The 14920-nt window shown below is 44.2% G+C and overlaps 1 protein-coding gene across 1 annotated transcript in view; it reads left to right on the top strand.

Annotated features, from left to right (window-relative positions):
* The first annotated feature begins 8185 nt into the window (after positions 1-8185).
* The window catches only part of RP1L1 (RP1 like 1), a 40850-nt gene continuing 34115 nt past the window's right edge, over positions 8186-14920 (top strand). Inside the window, exon 1 of the mRNA XM_031552266.1 lies at positions 8186-8530. The gene's annotated coding sequence lies outside the window, so the exon portion shown is untranslated. The remainder of the gene's footprint in view (positions 8531-14920) is intronic.

Genomic DNA, 14920 nt, shown 5'->3' with positions numbered 1-14920 from the left:
CCACTGGTAAAAATGCAGAGCTAATGGTGGCAACTATGTTGAAAAATAGCATTTTGTAGCTGAGAATTTGTTCCATCAAACAGTGTTACTGTGCTCTTTGTAGCAGCTGCAGTTTCCATGGAAATAAATAGGAGGAATTACTTTTGGAGTAACCTATGCATACGTTACCCAAGACAATTCCTCTTCACTCAGTGAGGCCTGGACAAGCCAGAAGGTTGGGCACCCGTTCTCCATAGTGGGAGCTGACTGCCCATCACTGCTCAGAGCTGTGCTGAGTGCATATGGAATCATAGAATCACAAGGTTGGAAAGGACCTACAAGATCATCTAGTCCAACCATCCTCCCATTACCATTGCTACCAAGCAATGGCAGACGCCGAGTGGTGTGAAGGGATTCTGTAAACTCATAAACAATCACTGAAAATATTCACTCTAATTTACTTCTTGGCAGCAAGCAGGAATGAGAAAGAAACAAGCTGCACGATGATATTTATAAATGGCCATAACAATGCAGATACTTCAAAGTACCCAGGTGGTTTTTACTTTCTGTGAAACCTCTAAAACAATGCAAACTGAGGCTCTTACAGGGCAAAGCCCTGAGGATACTAATACATTCATGCCCAACAAAACCACAGCCATCAGAGACAGCATAATAAAAAGGTACTACAAAGCCTGTAAACCAAACAGTGTCTGGCCTATTCTCTGACCTTTGATAGTCCTGATGAGTTTTGGCCATGTTGGCACTAGCAAATTCAGCCTGAACCATGCCTGGAAGATTCTTGGGAGAGTGGACCATGATGCCATGGAGTTGACTTTATTTTTGGAAGTGTAGAATCATAGAATCACCAAGGTTGGAAAAGACCTTCAAGATCATCCAGTCCAACTGTCCACCTATCACCAACTAACCCACAAGTAGCCAGAGTTCACAGTGAGCCTGACCAGCTCTCAGCAGCCTGACCATCCATACACAAGCTCAGATATGCTTCCAGGTTAATTTACTCCTTAGTTTTACCAGTGCATCCTTGGGTAACTCCATTACCAAAGAGAGTAAAACATATCCTAGTAAGAATCTTCATCCATCTCATGAAAGAGCAAATGGAGTCACCTCTGTGAAGTCAGAGCTGGGCAAGGTGTTGACTTGCCTACAGCAGTAGGGACAGGGGGGTGGCAAACAGAGTTGGTAATTTTAGAAGATAAGTGCACAGTCTGTCCTTCTTCACTGGGGATGATCCATCTGCACTGGGGTTTGCAGCAGTGCCATAGCCAGGTATCTGCAGAAGTCCTTCAGCAGAGCCAATTTCTCACTCTTAAGCAGACTGTCACACCCAAGATGGTTATAATGCTCAACACCAAGTGAGGGTGGAATTCTGGATTATTTTCAATGACATAAAGCCATACTAGCTCCTTCAACTTTAATATCTTTCCTCCACATTTACACCTTTGTAATGGAAAATCTGTATCTTCACCTGATACCTATGAATGGACATAAGTCTGAAGTTACATAAGATATGAGTAAAATCCCTAGCAGTATCTTTCACCATCATGCAAAGTCACATTTTTTTAATTTGACTTTTCCTTTCTGCTGTTGTATAGTGAGAAAAGGCGGGGACAGAACTAGCCTGATGACAGTGTCAGGCACATGGAGGGGTGAGCCCAGCACCAGGAGCAGCTATGGGCAGGACCCCATCTTACCTGCTGGCCCCAGGGGTGTTTACCTGCCGCGTTCACATCCCCACTTGGCAGGGAATGGATGGATGTTGTCATCTATATTACAAAACAGGGAAGCTCTTCAGCAGCTCACTGGGAGGTAGGGTGAGGGCATGATTTCATACCAATCACACCGGTATGCATATGCCAACAACCCTACCAGACTTGTTCTGCTGGGCTGCACTCCCAGACATTTCGCTCAGAGCAAAGCAGAGTGTGACTCCTGGTGTCCCCAGTAACCACAGCTCTGATGAGCCCTTCCCTCCTGGCCTCATCCCAGCCTGGGGCTGCTCTCAGTCCACCATGGACTTTTCTGCCCCTATTTAACACATAATGCAGTTTGTGCACCTTCTCTGAAACAACACCTTCCTGCCAGGATTTTGTGCGAACCATCCCACACTGTATACAAATCCTCTCTAGAGGCATCGTTTCCTTTCCGTTGGTGGGGAAAACCCCCAGTTTGCAACATTTCTTCCTTAGACACCTCGGGAAGGTCTTAAAAGCATGGTGCTGTTCATGGCGGTGATGTGTTGACATTTGGACTAGAAGATCTTAGTGATTTTTTCCAACCTTAGTGATTCTATGATTCCATGTCCTATGTCCTCTGGTTAACAGTAGCTGCTGATCGGGTGAGTTAAGTAGAAATCCATGCCTTGGTTGCAGAGCATGTGTTAAAGCATTCAAAGCCTGCTGTGCAGCCAGAAGAGAACCAGATATTTTGGTGTCCTATTCAGCACTATCATTTCTGTCGTTGCTTTCTGGAGTTCAAAGTGTTTGTAATAGCAAAGAGCTCATGGGATGAAAGTAAGGATCTCCCCATGAGTTGGTACAACTGGGGCCAAATCTTCTGGTTTGGATTCAAGATGCATCGTTCCTCAGAATGCAGGAGCTTTCCACACCAGATGTGCCCCACCCCTACATCCTCTTTATATGAATTATTTCCAACAAAGATCTATACCTAAGGAATGCTCATCGCAACTACGTAAATGCCTGAAACTTGGATGAATTCAGGCTTATGCAATTGAAACTGTGAAAACAACCTCATCATGAAAACCTCTGCTCTTCAGAAAATGCCTCTGAGCTGAAGGCAAGCTCTCAAAGTAGAAACATTATGGCGTGGCTATAGGAATCAATCAGAACTGTCCATGGAGCAGCTGATTCCTGGTAAGGGCTCACATCATCTAGAAAAGGAACATCAAGCCTCTTGCTGACACGTGGTTGTATTTTAGTATAGCTGCAGAAATGACAAGAAATTGCAGGAAGGCACAAGGGCCAGGCAAGGATGGAGCTCTTTAAAACTTGGTCACGTGGTGGGTGGGGGTGTGGAGGTTGCAGTACTAATTGAGCCCCTAATGCTCTTAGCACTAATGCATTAATGCCTTAGCATATAAGGCAGCTCTCTCTTATACAGATTTTGGGTACAAGGAGATTAGTAGGGAGGGGCTATCATCTCTCGCCCTTGTGTTCTGCATCACACCCATCTCTCTGTGCATCATACAGTCCATCCCAGCACAAGGGACAACATCTTGAGGGGTGAAAAAAACACCAGCTCAGAAAACCCTTATGATTACCCTCTGCAGGTGTAACTGCTGTAAGTCCAGAGGACTTGACCTCAGCAATAAGGCTTGTGGTACTTCAGCTGCTTCCCAGCAGCAACCTGAGATCCTAATCTCAGAGAGCGTGGTGAGGACAGGGGCATTGGACTGAGGCAGCAGTATCACCCCATGCATCTGCTGGTGGGCTCTGCCTGCTGGCGTTGCAGCACAGAGATGGACCTGCACAGATAAGTCAGAAGTTGTGCTCCAGATGAGATAAGTGCAGCAAAGGCTGGTGGAACTCAAGCTCTCCATTTGGGTCACCCAGAAACGTTGCTGGTGATGGAGAGTCCTGCAGGCACCCCCCACTGTGGTCACTACCCCTTCGAGATGCTCTCAAAGGTGAGAGCTGGGGAGATGCTTGAGCACCCCACAACCAGCTCTTATCTCTGTAATGGATCAACTCAAGGTCATCTCATTGTCCTGAGAGTAGAACATCTCCCAGTCAATCAGTGCTCTAAGGCTTGTGGTTTTGGCTTCTCTGCTCCCCACCTTGCTGCTCTGTTTTGGTGCTGTTGGGGAGCAGAAGACTGTGGTCAGGCAGAGCAAAAGCAGCTAGATAGGTGCAGACCACTCTCTGCTTCTCACCCTAGTGGTAGAACCAACTTTGTTTCTATTTTTGTAAAGCACAAGAAACAATAAAAAGGTGTTGTTTTATTTTTTTTTTTAATGACCCTACAATATTGAAGTAAAATGTGTGTTTGGTGAAGAAGGTTTCAAACTGAAGGAAGGGAGATTTAGATTGGATATAAGGAAGAAGTTTTCCACACTAAGGGCGGTGATGCACTGGCACAGATTGCATAGAGAGGCAGTGGTGCCCCATCCCTGCAGACAGCCAAGGTCAGGCTGGATGGGCTCTGAGCACTGATGGAGCTGTGGGTGTCCCTGTTCAGTGCAGGGAGTGGGACAGACGGCCTTGAAGGGTCCTTTCCTACTCAAACTATTCTATGATTTGATGAAGAGGTAAATTTAGTGTCAATGGGAAAGAGTGATCTGCTGCACCCAGTGCAGAGGGCTGCCCGCAGCTGGATTTCCTATGTCTCTGTACTCCCCAGAGGTCTTCACATACTCTTGATCATGCCTGAGCCTCATGGTGCTCTTAGAAGTAGACCATCTGCAGTTGGGCTCATCTGAGAAAACCAGTCCTTAAGTCTAAGATTGGCCTAAGATTGCACAATATTGATATATTACCATACACATGGAGACTCCGAGGAACATTATTAGCTCAGAAAGTTACTTTGGTTAAGAGCAATAAATGCTGAGGCAAACAGGGAGGTCTATGATCATTCTCTTGTGCTGTAAAGACCAGGCAGCACAATTATCTCTTGATGAATACCTCAAGGAGGCAGGGACTGATATCCTTTCAGTATATGGAAAATAGGGCCATATAAAAAAACAAGGCCCTCTTCAGAGGAAGAGAACCTAAGAGCACCTGCTGGAAATGAGGTACTGGTTATATTCCCTTGTCAACAGGGAGCAAGTGATTTGCCTAAAGTAATCACAACTGTACTATACACAGTTGTTTTTTTTCTGAGTGAGACCTAACACCCTTGGCAATTTCGGCCCTTAAGCATAAAACCTTTAAATAATGGATTAGAAAACAGGTGCTAATAATATCCAAACATAAGGAAGGGTTTATGGGAGTCAAAGAGCTTAGGTTCTCTCTATCTCTCAGTTAGCAAATTTCTTCTGTCTTCTGCTAACCAGACTGATTTCTTGTTGTTAGGCAAGGAGTGCCCACTAAGAGCAAAGAGGGACTGCAAAAGGAGATGCTGGGGTTTGCTGTGTGGCCTGCTGCTGTGTTGTATTCCGTGCACTATTGCATCTGCCTTTCTCTTGCTTTCAGTGCAGAGAAATGCCACGGCTTTTTTCTCAAGACCTTATAAGACTCTTAATCTGGAGAGGAAACAAGGTCAGGACAACCACTGCCATGTGCAGCCACAGCCTCCAGTGTGATTCCTAATTCATGGAGGAGAAAAAAAAGCTCAAATTTGGGTTAATAGCTATCTGCTCCTAGGGCGTGATTTATCATGGTAACACTTCCAGCAAGACTTTTCTCAAAACTGAAGAGTTTTCTGAAATCCCTTTACCCCACCCAGAATTCTACCTTAACGATCCTCAGTGGATGTATCCTTTTTCATTAATGCCTTGAAGTTGCATAGAGATTTATAGGCAGAATGTGCCAGAGAGACTGCCAGAATGCAATTAATGATTATTTATTAAGAAAATCTTGGAGGAGAAAAGAGCTGGAAATCCTCACTCTGAGCAACTCAGCATGTAATCTTCTTTTGAAGGAAAAAAGTCAACCACTGCAGCATGAGCTCAAGCTGATCTTGTATAGCTTTAACCTGTGATACCATTTCACAGGCTAATGCCTGAGAGATTCCCCTTGTTCTGATGATAAACAGCAATCAATCCCTCCAGAGATTCAACTGAACACCTGCCTGAAGTTGCACACTGCAGCATGTGGAGTCCTCACACATGTCTGAAGTCAGCCCTGCTTTCAGCTCCAGTCTGAACATCGCGCAGATGTGATTTAAGTTTCAGGTAGGGAAGGGTGAGAAGGGAGGCTGGAGTACAACATATCAAAGGAAAATCATTTTTGCTGCATAATTATTGCCTTTTTATTATTTATTATAATAATAAAATAATACTTTTTTTTTTTTTTTTTAGGTAAATCATGCAGAATTAGATTCTGCTGTAGTTATGTCCCTTGAATAATGTGTTCCAGGCAGCCTTTGCCCTGTACTCACTGGAGCAATACTTACCTGCTCAGGTAGCTCAGAGCAATAGAAGCACCTGAAGTTGGGTGGTAATTGCCAGGACTGCTTACCTAACACTGCAGCTCACAGGGAATAAGGGTGGGTGAATTCAGATCCTGAATACTCCTCATGCTTGTGCTCTAGATATTTTTTGTATGATGCTGTTGTTTCTCTTAGCAGCCAGATCAAACTGTGGTCGAGACTGAAAAATCCCCCAGATAACCCTAATGCACAGAGTATGGAGGTGTCTGTCTTCTACCAAGTAAAATTCCAACATCTGCAGTTTTATTGCCCACCTTTTCAAAAGGAAAGTCCTCATCAACCTGTGAGGGGAACTGTGCTAATTCTTAACTTCAGCACAAATTTCAAGAAGCATGGGTATGTGATACTTAGGGACATGGTCAGTGGACAATATGGTGGAAGGCAGCCGGTTGGACTTGATGATCTTAGAGGTCTTTTTCAACCTTAATGACTCTGATTCAAATCTAAATTATTCTACTGGTTTCCACAGACCGTCTTCAGGCACTGTTCTGTTTTCAACCTGGAGATTTACTCTCACACTGCTGGGCTGAAGCTGACCTGCAACTAAGGTGGGATGGGAAGGCATCTGACCTTGTTAAAATAAAAGAATACCTCACAATAAAGAAAAAAAAAAAAAAAAAAAAGGAACAATTGAAGCTTTTGTATGTAAAGCATAATGGGTGCCATTTTTATGATTAGAACTCCTGATCGCTAACAAAATAGTTGCAGCAATTACTGGATAATAAGTACCCAGAAGAGCAGTTAGCTAATTGCTTTCACTCCAGGATAAGGAAAGTATTTGGAAAGTGCTTATCCTCATGAGCATTTTATGACTGGGCATCCATCTCAATTAACTCTAGGTGCCTAGCAGGTATAGTTAAGTATTAGAGCTAGCATCTCAATATTCCTTTATGCTCTGGAGAGGAGGAGCTGCTCTTGAAGGTGAATCACCATTCCTGCCTTTGACATCTGCTATGGGATAAGAGGAATTGTGCTCCAGGAGCATGATGAACGGAGACCGTTGCCTGCCAACTGTAGGTCATTTTCATCCATTATGTGACCCACTACCTTGACACCCAGCCATGCACCATCTTCTCCACACACTCTTGGTGCAACCCGAAGGAAGCCTCTATAAGAAATCTGGAATAGAGCCTCAGCATAATCTGGCAAATTGTTGAACTAATGATCATCAATCACTATGGACATACCTTTGGTAAGGAGGAGTGATCTGGGATGACAGGATGGAGGATATTTGTGGTCTGCACCTGCCCTGACCATGGGAGACATCCCTGAATCTGACAACATCTCTTTTCCCACTGGTGAACAAGGAATGTTTTCACTCACCCCTCTGGGGTTGTGATTTTTCCATTCCTTAGTATTTAGAGATAATCCTTTACTTTCACATGTTCCATCCTTTGATGGAATATATGGAAGTTTGTCCTGGATTTGATTTTTTTCTTTGTGTTCTTCATTCTTCAGGCTGAGAGGGATGTTTGCAATCATCTCATCTGATTTATTGCAGGCTGGAAACTAAAATATGGGCTTTCTGTTCAGAAAAGCACTTGCCACTGGGCATTTCATGCAAAGGAGACAGCTTTCCATAGAATCTCCAAGGTTGGAAAAGATCTCCAAGATCAACCACTCCAACCATCCACCTACCACTAGTATTTCCCCATTAAACCATCACAGAATCACCAAGGTTGGAAAAGACCTTCAAGATCATCTAGTCCAACCATCCACCTATCACCAACAGTACTCACTAAACCATGACCCTCAACACAAAATCCAGACATTTTTTTAACACCTGCAGGGATGGTGACTCCACCACCTCCCTGGGCAGTACCTTCCAGTGCCTGGCTGCTCTTTCTGTGAAGAAATTTTTCCTAGCATCCAACTTGAATCTCCCTTGTTGCAACTTGAGGCCATCAATCTTCCCCTGCATTCAGGCTCGTGACTTGAGTACATGTGTAAAAAGAAGAAGGTATTCAGTCATGCTTGTCACAGAACAGGGCAAATTCCTCAATCGACAAGTCTGTGCAAGGAATAAGGAAAAACATCTTTAAACCTCATTAGTTAATTATCGTCACTGCAGATGGTGCCCAGCTGTAAGCTCCTTTCTGCTAGTCTTAATCCCGTTCTCAGTGGCTACCCTGGGCAGAACAGCCCATTTGTTTCTTTATCAGGAGAAGAGGTTGAGTATGCAGCTGTGGGGAAAGCTGTGAGAAGGGGAGCAATGTAAAGCCTTAGGAAGGGAGATGGGGGTCTGTCCCCCCCATGTAGGCAGCAGCTGAGCAGAAGTGCTCCATCTTGCATTTATAGGGACAAGCAACGTGAGGAGGAAAGGTTTCTCTCTGGCTTATCTCCTCTGTGAGTGCTCACGTGAGGCCCAACTTGGGATGGATTACTGACCTGAGCAAAGTTATGTACCTGGATCACCTTTGCTGTGGTAAGTTGAACCTGCCTGTCTTTGTGTTCTGTGCGTGTGTGAATTGATGTAGGGAAAAGAAGCCAACAAGGGAAGCACTGGACTAGTGAAAAATGGCAAGAAATAGGGCCTTGTTGTTAGTATTGATAACGTTTTTCCAGTGTATGTTGTCTTTTCTCACATCCTTTGTTTCCTACTAGGAAATAAGTTGGTGTTCCTCCTAGAAAACTAGCTGAATCATAGAATCATTGAGGTTGGAAAGGCCATTAAGATTGTTTGGTCCCAACATGAGTTGCTGGTAATAAATAAGAGCTGTGCTTATGGTAAAAGCTTGCTGAGCTCAAGCAAGAGCTGGTGGCTGTGTTCTGTTCTGTGGAGCAATGCAAAGCAATATCACTAACAGATTTCCAAAGGCTGTGGTTTTGTTTTCCTGGGAGCCTTTGCCCTGGGTTCTGAGCCCACTCCTTAGTGGGGTATTTCCTAAGAAAATTTTTTGAACTGAGCTGGACACCAGCTTTCCTGATATAACTTCTTTTTGCCACCTGAAATCTCCCTTGCTATTCAGGGACAGCAGGAGATTAAGAGTGGATCAAGCCTTAAGAAGATCAGGGCTCCTGCATGCAGAGCAGGGACTCCTGTCCATTTTGAGCAGCGCTGCATAGGCAGGGAGCCAGGCCATGCACAGGCCTGCTCCAACGTGGTCCCTGGTAGCAGAGATGGTGGCTTTTACCACAATCCCAGCTGGGGGCTCAACCAGAATTTCTGCTCTGATTGTCTTCTGTAAGATCTAAGTAGCCCACAGGACTATTTTTTACCCTTTTGTTGGCAATTTCCCAGCTTAAGTATAAGCTAAAAGGGAAGCCTAGTGTTTTTGGCTAATAAGGGCTTCAAGTCATTAACCCTTGGCTGTTCAAGAGGGAGATAGCATTAAGAAATGAATCCACTTTTGAAGCTGAACAGAGACACAGAGAGATGATAACATAAGGATTATTTCAGCACAGCATTTGACCCCTTGAATAGTGCAGGGTACTGAATTTCATCCCATAGTTATTGGTCTTCCGTTTTTTACAGTCCTTGCATGTCATGTTACGAAAATCGTGATGTCAAGACTTTGCATCTTTACGGGCTAAATTAGCACAGATAAGTGGAAGGGTGCTAATAAAGGTTTGCCACAGGTCTGTATTTTAGCAGATAATTGAGCCTTTGATTAGAAGATCTTGCAACATTCAATTGCCTTTTGCTGAAAACCCATTTGGTTTCATCTGTCTACTTTGGAAGAATTTTATGGTGGATTTTGTGCTCTTGATTTGGGGATTTCTGCATCTCTGTGACTTTTTCTGCAGGGTTGGAATTGATACTTGTATTTGCTTTTGAACATCTAAGACTAAAGCAGGTTCTTGGTCCACTTATAATCACAGTGAATTATTGGTTGTGATGGCAACTGATTAGTATTTAACACTAGACATCTTCTGCTCCCTAAATTGCTTCTTAGTGCAGCTGAAGGCATGAGATAGTCTTTCCATTTCCTGCTGCATCTTTTTTCCACTTGTTTTTTTTTCTTTCCTTCTTCACTGGATCTCCCTCGGCTCTCTTTTGGAGCTTTAATAAGATTCTTCTCATTTCTTTCATTTATTTCCTTGTAATCATGATTGTGTTCTTACTGCGCCTTGGAGAAACTCGAATCATTTGGCCAAATAGGTGAGCTTTATTGCTACCAATTAATGTTGTTATTAACTTGATCCCATTACATAAAAAGAAGGGGAAAACTGAATGCTTAAGTGTAAAACATGACTTCCATGGCTTATACAGTGTTTTTTGTATTGAAAATATATTGTATGCAATATACGATTACATAAAATATAAATAAAATACTTTGGAGAGAGACAATGGATCCTCCCCTCTCTGCCCTTTACATTACAAGTCTTTTCTTTAATGTCTATTTTCCTATATAAGAATAAATAAATTTCCACAGTCCAATCTTAAATAACCTATGAGAAGGCCTTCTACTTCTTCATTTCTGGATTATTCCAACCTAAGTGACCTCAGTTCCCCCTTTTCACAGTTCCATCCCATTACATCTATTTATACTTTCTTGCTCTATGATGAGGAATTCCTCTGCATGCCTGGGAAGAATCAGCGCCTTACCATTTCAACCACACAGAGAATTACAAGCACAGGAGAAAATCAAGACCCAGGTGCAGCCAATGCCAGAACATAGGTTGAGAAGGGTCTTGATTTCATCTATTTGTGTAGTGCCTACAGTCGTCAGCTTCCCCTAACTTATCTCCTAGCTTGCAGCACACTCATTCCTCATTGTTCGCCTACAAATGCTGAGAGCTCCTAACAATGGAGATCCTACTTCTTCCTTGGCTCTCAGCTCCCTCCTGCCTGCCAGCTCTTCTATTTTCCCTTGGGCGTTAGTTGGCCAAGCAATGTGTATTTAGTGCTTTCAATCTTTTTTTTTCCCCTCCCCCTTTTTCCTCTCCCTCCCTCTAACCAACCCCTTAATCATTTTGCTGCCTTTCTCCAAAACCTCTCCAAATTGTCGGTATCCTGCAGGCTGTCTGATGTTATCCTCAGCCTTCTTCCTCCTCCTGCAGGGTGTGGAAGTTAAGTTTGTTGCCTTACTTTCCAAGGTGTATCTGCTGATATTGGTGGCCTATTGTGTGAGCAGAGCCCCATACAGACTTAAAGGCTTAATGGGTGAGGTGGGCTACTGAAGTGGCTCTGCAAATCCCCCTATGCTGCTATCAGAGCAGTTCACAGGGACAAAATGCAATTTTGTTGGGAAATTTGCCATATCTCCTCTTGCTTTATTTAGTAAGGCAGTGTAAGTCACCATGCTAGGATCAAAAAGGCAAAAATTATGTTAGAATCATTAAGGCTGGAAAAGACCACTAAGATCTCTATCCCCACCGTGCCCGCTGACCGTGTCCCTCAGTGCCACATCTCCATAGAATCAGAGAATGGCTTGGGTTGGAAGGGACCTCAAGGATCATCAAGCTCTAACCCCCTTGTACATCAAACACCTCCAGGAATAGTGACCCACCACTTCCCTGGGCAGCCTGTGCCAGTACATCATTACTGTTTTGGAAAAGACAATTCCTAGTGATGTTCCAACAGCCTAATATGTGATATAGGATTCAGATTCTTTTCTAGCTTAGAATCATAGAATAGCCTTAAGTGGGAAGGGACCAACAAGGACCATCGAGTTCTCTGACTGTTGCTCTAGGAACTGTAACTATTGCTCGTGGATGAGTATATAAACATGAAACAAATAGAGACCCCAATCGCTTGTAGGTTCCCTGAACTTCCTGCTTCATACCCGCACTCTGTGCCACATGTTGGGCTTCAGCTGTGTCTCAGCATTCACAAACCACCTGGAAGGTGCCAAGATTAAGTAATATCTGCTGATGGCTTTCTCATGGCATGTGCAGGGCCACCTCGACCTTGTCCCAGCAAGCAGAACCTGGCTGCCACCGCAGCATCCACTGAGCCGCAGTGACCTCATTGTGTATGCGTGCCTGATTGCAGCATGGAGGTGGGCAAGCCCATTCCTGACAGCAAGCTTGGGCCAGTGCTGACTGGCACTGTAGATGTCCTAACACGTGCATTTACCATCAGTCACCTCAGCGGTGGCTTCAGAACACTGCTGGAATCTAAAGAGGCAATAAACCTGTAGATATTCTGCCTTCTTGCTCAATCCAGTGCACATTTAAAAGCTGTATTGTGCCAATTCTGCTCCTTAAATGTGTTTTTAGACTTTGCTATCCTGGCGCAGTCCACAAAGTGGTGAGAGTCGGAACGGGATTCTTTGCTTCCATATGGAAAAATGCATTCAAGTGCTGCTTAGTCTAGCTCGGTTGCACTGGGAGTGACAGATGAGCAGAGCATGACCTTGAGTCCGGCTGACAGAAGGCTTTGTCAAGTAATAAAAATAAATTTTATAGAATCATGGAATGGCTTGGATTGGGAAGGACTTCAAGGATCATCAGGTTCCAGCCCCTGGCCACAGGCAGAACTACCAACTGCCAAATCAAGACTAGATCAGATTACCCATCCAACCCATCCAGGGCCCCATCCAACCCTTGAAAGCCTGGAGGGACAGGGCATCCACAACCTCTCTGGGCAACATGTTCCAGCACCTCACCACCTTCTCAATGAAAAACTTTCCCCTGACATCTAATCTAAATCTTCCCCCGCCCCCCACTTAGTTTAAAACCATTCCTCTTTGTTCTATCAGTATCTAGCTACTCATGTAAAAAGTTGATTTCCCTCATGTTTATAAATAAATAACTAATGGAAGGCCACAATGAGGGTCTTCCCACAGCCTTCTCTTCTCCAGACTGAACAAGCCCAGTTCATATTTAATCATTTAGAACATTCCAAATCTAGAATTACTAGGAAAAGAGACTTGCACTTACTGAAACCTTTGATGTTAAAAGTACACCTTGAAGTAATGGGATAGACCCTACAGTTGGTTCAATAAATTAGTGTGGTGGGATTGTTTTTTCTACTTGGTGGAACAGTCACTGTTGCATCATGATTCATTTGGAATCATCCTACACAAACTGATCGCCGATTTCTTTAGCTCTTTAGCTTGGTTTTTCTGCATTCTTTGTGCATTCGCTGTCTGGGTTTAGTTATCTGCATCACCTGATGTCCCTGTCTCTTGGCTGCACCACTCTCGTGCCCTGAGATATGGTCATGAGGCCTGGCAGGGACGTGGTTCTGACTTGCCTCCGTGAGTACCTCAGCATGCCCATGAGCACATCTGGCAGATGTTCTTGCCGTTGGAGTTCAAGTGAGGCAAACACTGAAGTTGGACAAACATGGCAATTGGCCAATCCATGAAAAAGATAGCATGTAGAGTCCTAGGTATATCTTGCAGTACTTTTCCAGAGTACTTTTTCTTTTTGTTTGGGGTTCATTCGCTCACTTCAGCATGCTATTTCTTTAAGCTTCCTCAAAGGCATGCAAAGCTTCTTAATATATAATCTATTTCTTATCACATCTGCCTTTGAGTGAGAGACAGGACAAATGGGACAGTGTTCACACGTGAATCCAGGTCAGCATCAGCTGTAAGCTGGGAAATGGTGGTGATAAGGAGCTGAGTGATGATTGTGGTGTTGTATAAGCTTTGCATTTACTCCTACAAGTTTTAGGAGATCTGAGGATGGGTATGAGGCCCCAGAAGGGAGGTGAATTGCAGCAAGAGAAGTACATTTCTCACTACGCTTTCACAAGATGCCAATAGCTGCAATATCTGAGTGCTTCCTGCTCTGCAGTTTGCGAGGTGTGAGCTGAATTGGCAAACCCTAGCAATTTTCAGGAGAGGCAGAAGCAAGGATGGAGAAGGTGAAAATGTTCAGAGCTGCAGTGGTGGCAGGAGTGAATGCAAAAAATTTGGAAAACCAGAGGGAAACCACCAGAGTGCAGAACCATAGAATGGTTTGAGTTGGAAGGGACCCTTCAAGGCCATCTGTCCCACTGCCTGCACTGAGCAGGCACTCACACCTCCATCAGTGCTCAGAGCCCATCCAGCCTGATCTTGGCTGTCTGCAGGGATGGGGCAACACTGCCTCTCTATGCAATCTGTGCCAGTGCATCACTGCCCTTATTGTAAAAGAAAGGAGTCTTTCTGGAAGGATTTTGAATACACCTGGGGTAATGCACTAGATGATCTTAGAGGTTTTTTCCAAGCTTAACAATTCTATGATTCTGTACTGTTTTGAAAACTGGTAAAGTTTATGAAAGTTGAGATAAGCTAACTTAGAAACAGGTAGGTGTTGTAGCAAGAAGGGGCAGCAGGAGATTTTGGGGAGATTACAGCCAATAATCTGTAGTATTTGGCCACCGTCCAGGTGTGAAGGAGATGTAGGTGTCGAATACAACGCAGAGACTGTGAGCTAAGTGTGGGTTATGCACAGCGAGGAGGGCTGGTGGAGGGAAGAGTTTGTAGTGAAAGATAAGGAGGTGTTCTTTCAACCGTGATAAAAGTGTTGGCAGCCCCATGGCTGGGAAAGAGCTCGGAGGGAGGGGAGGAGAGGAGAGGCTCAGCAGCAGAGAGCTGCACCTGCTGCTATGGATGGGAAGAATGATGTTAGAGAAGGCATGGTGGCATCACAGGGAGCACGGTGTCATGAGGAAGAGAGTGAGGATGGGGAAGAAGAGCATACAGAGATGGAGGAGGAGGTGGAGGATATTGAAGATGATGTCCATTGGTGTGGAGGAGAGCTGGATGCCAAGGACAGCTCAAACTAAAGGGGAGGTGGACCTTTTGGGTTGTTCTTTAAGACCAAGTTCAACATGGAATTTTTAAAGTATTTCCCTCTTGGAGATTTTTGTGGTTAGGATTTAACCTGAACCTTTCTGTTCATGAAATTTTGATAGTTTCAATGAATTTTTTTT

Source organism: Meleagris gallopavo, chromosome 2, assembly GCF_000146605.3.
Source record: "Meleagris gallopavo isolate NT-WF06-2002-E0010 breed Aviagen turkey brand Nicholas breeding stock chromosome 2, Turkey_5.1, whole genome shotgun sequence".
Taxonomy (NCBI): Eukaryota; Metazoa; Chordata; class Aves; order Galliformes; family Phasianidae; genus Meleagris; species Meleagris gallopavo.
The sequence above is the reverse complement of the archived record's forward strand: the minus strand, read 5'-3'. Positions and strand labels throughout refer to the sequence as shown.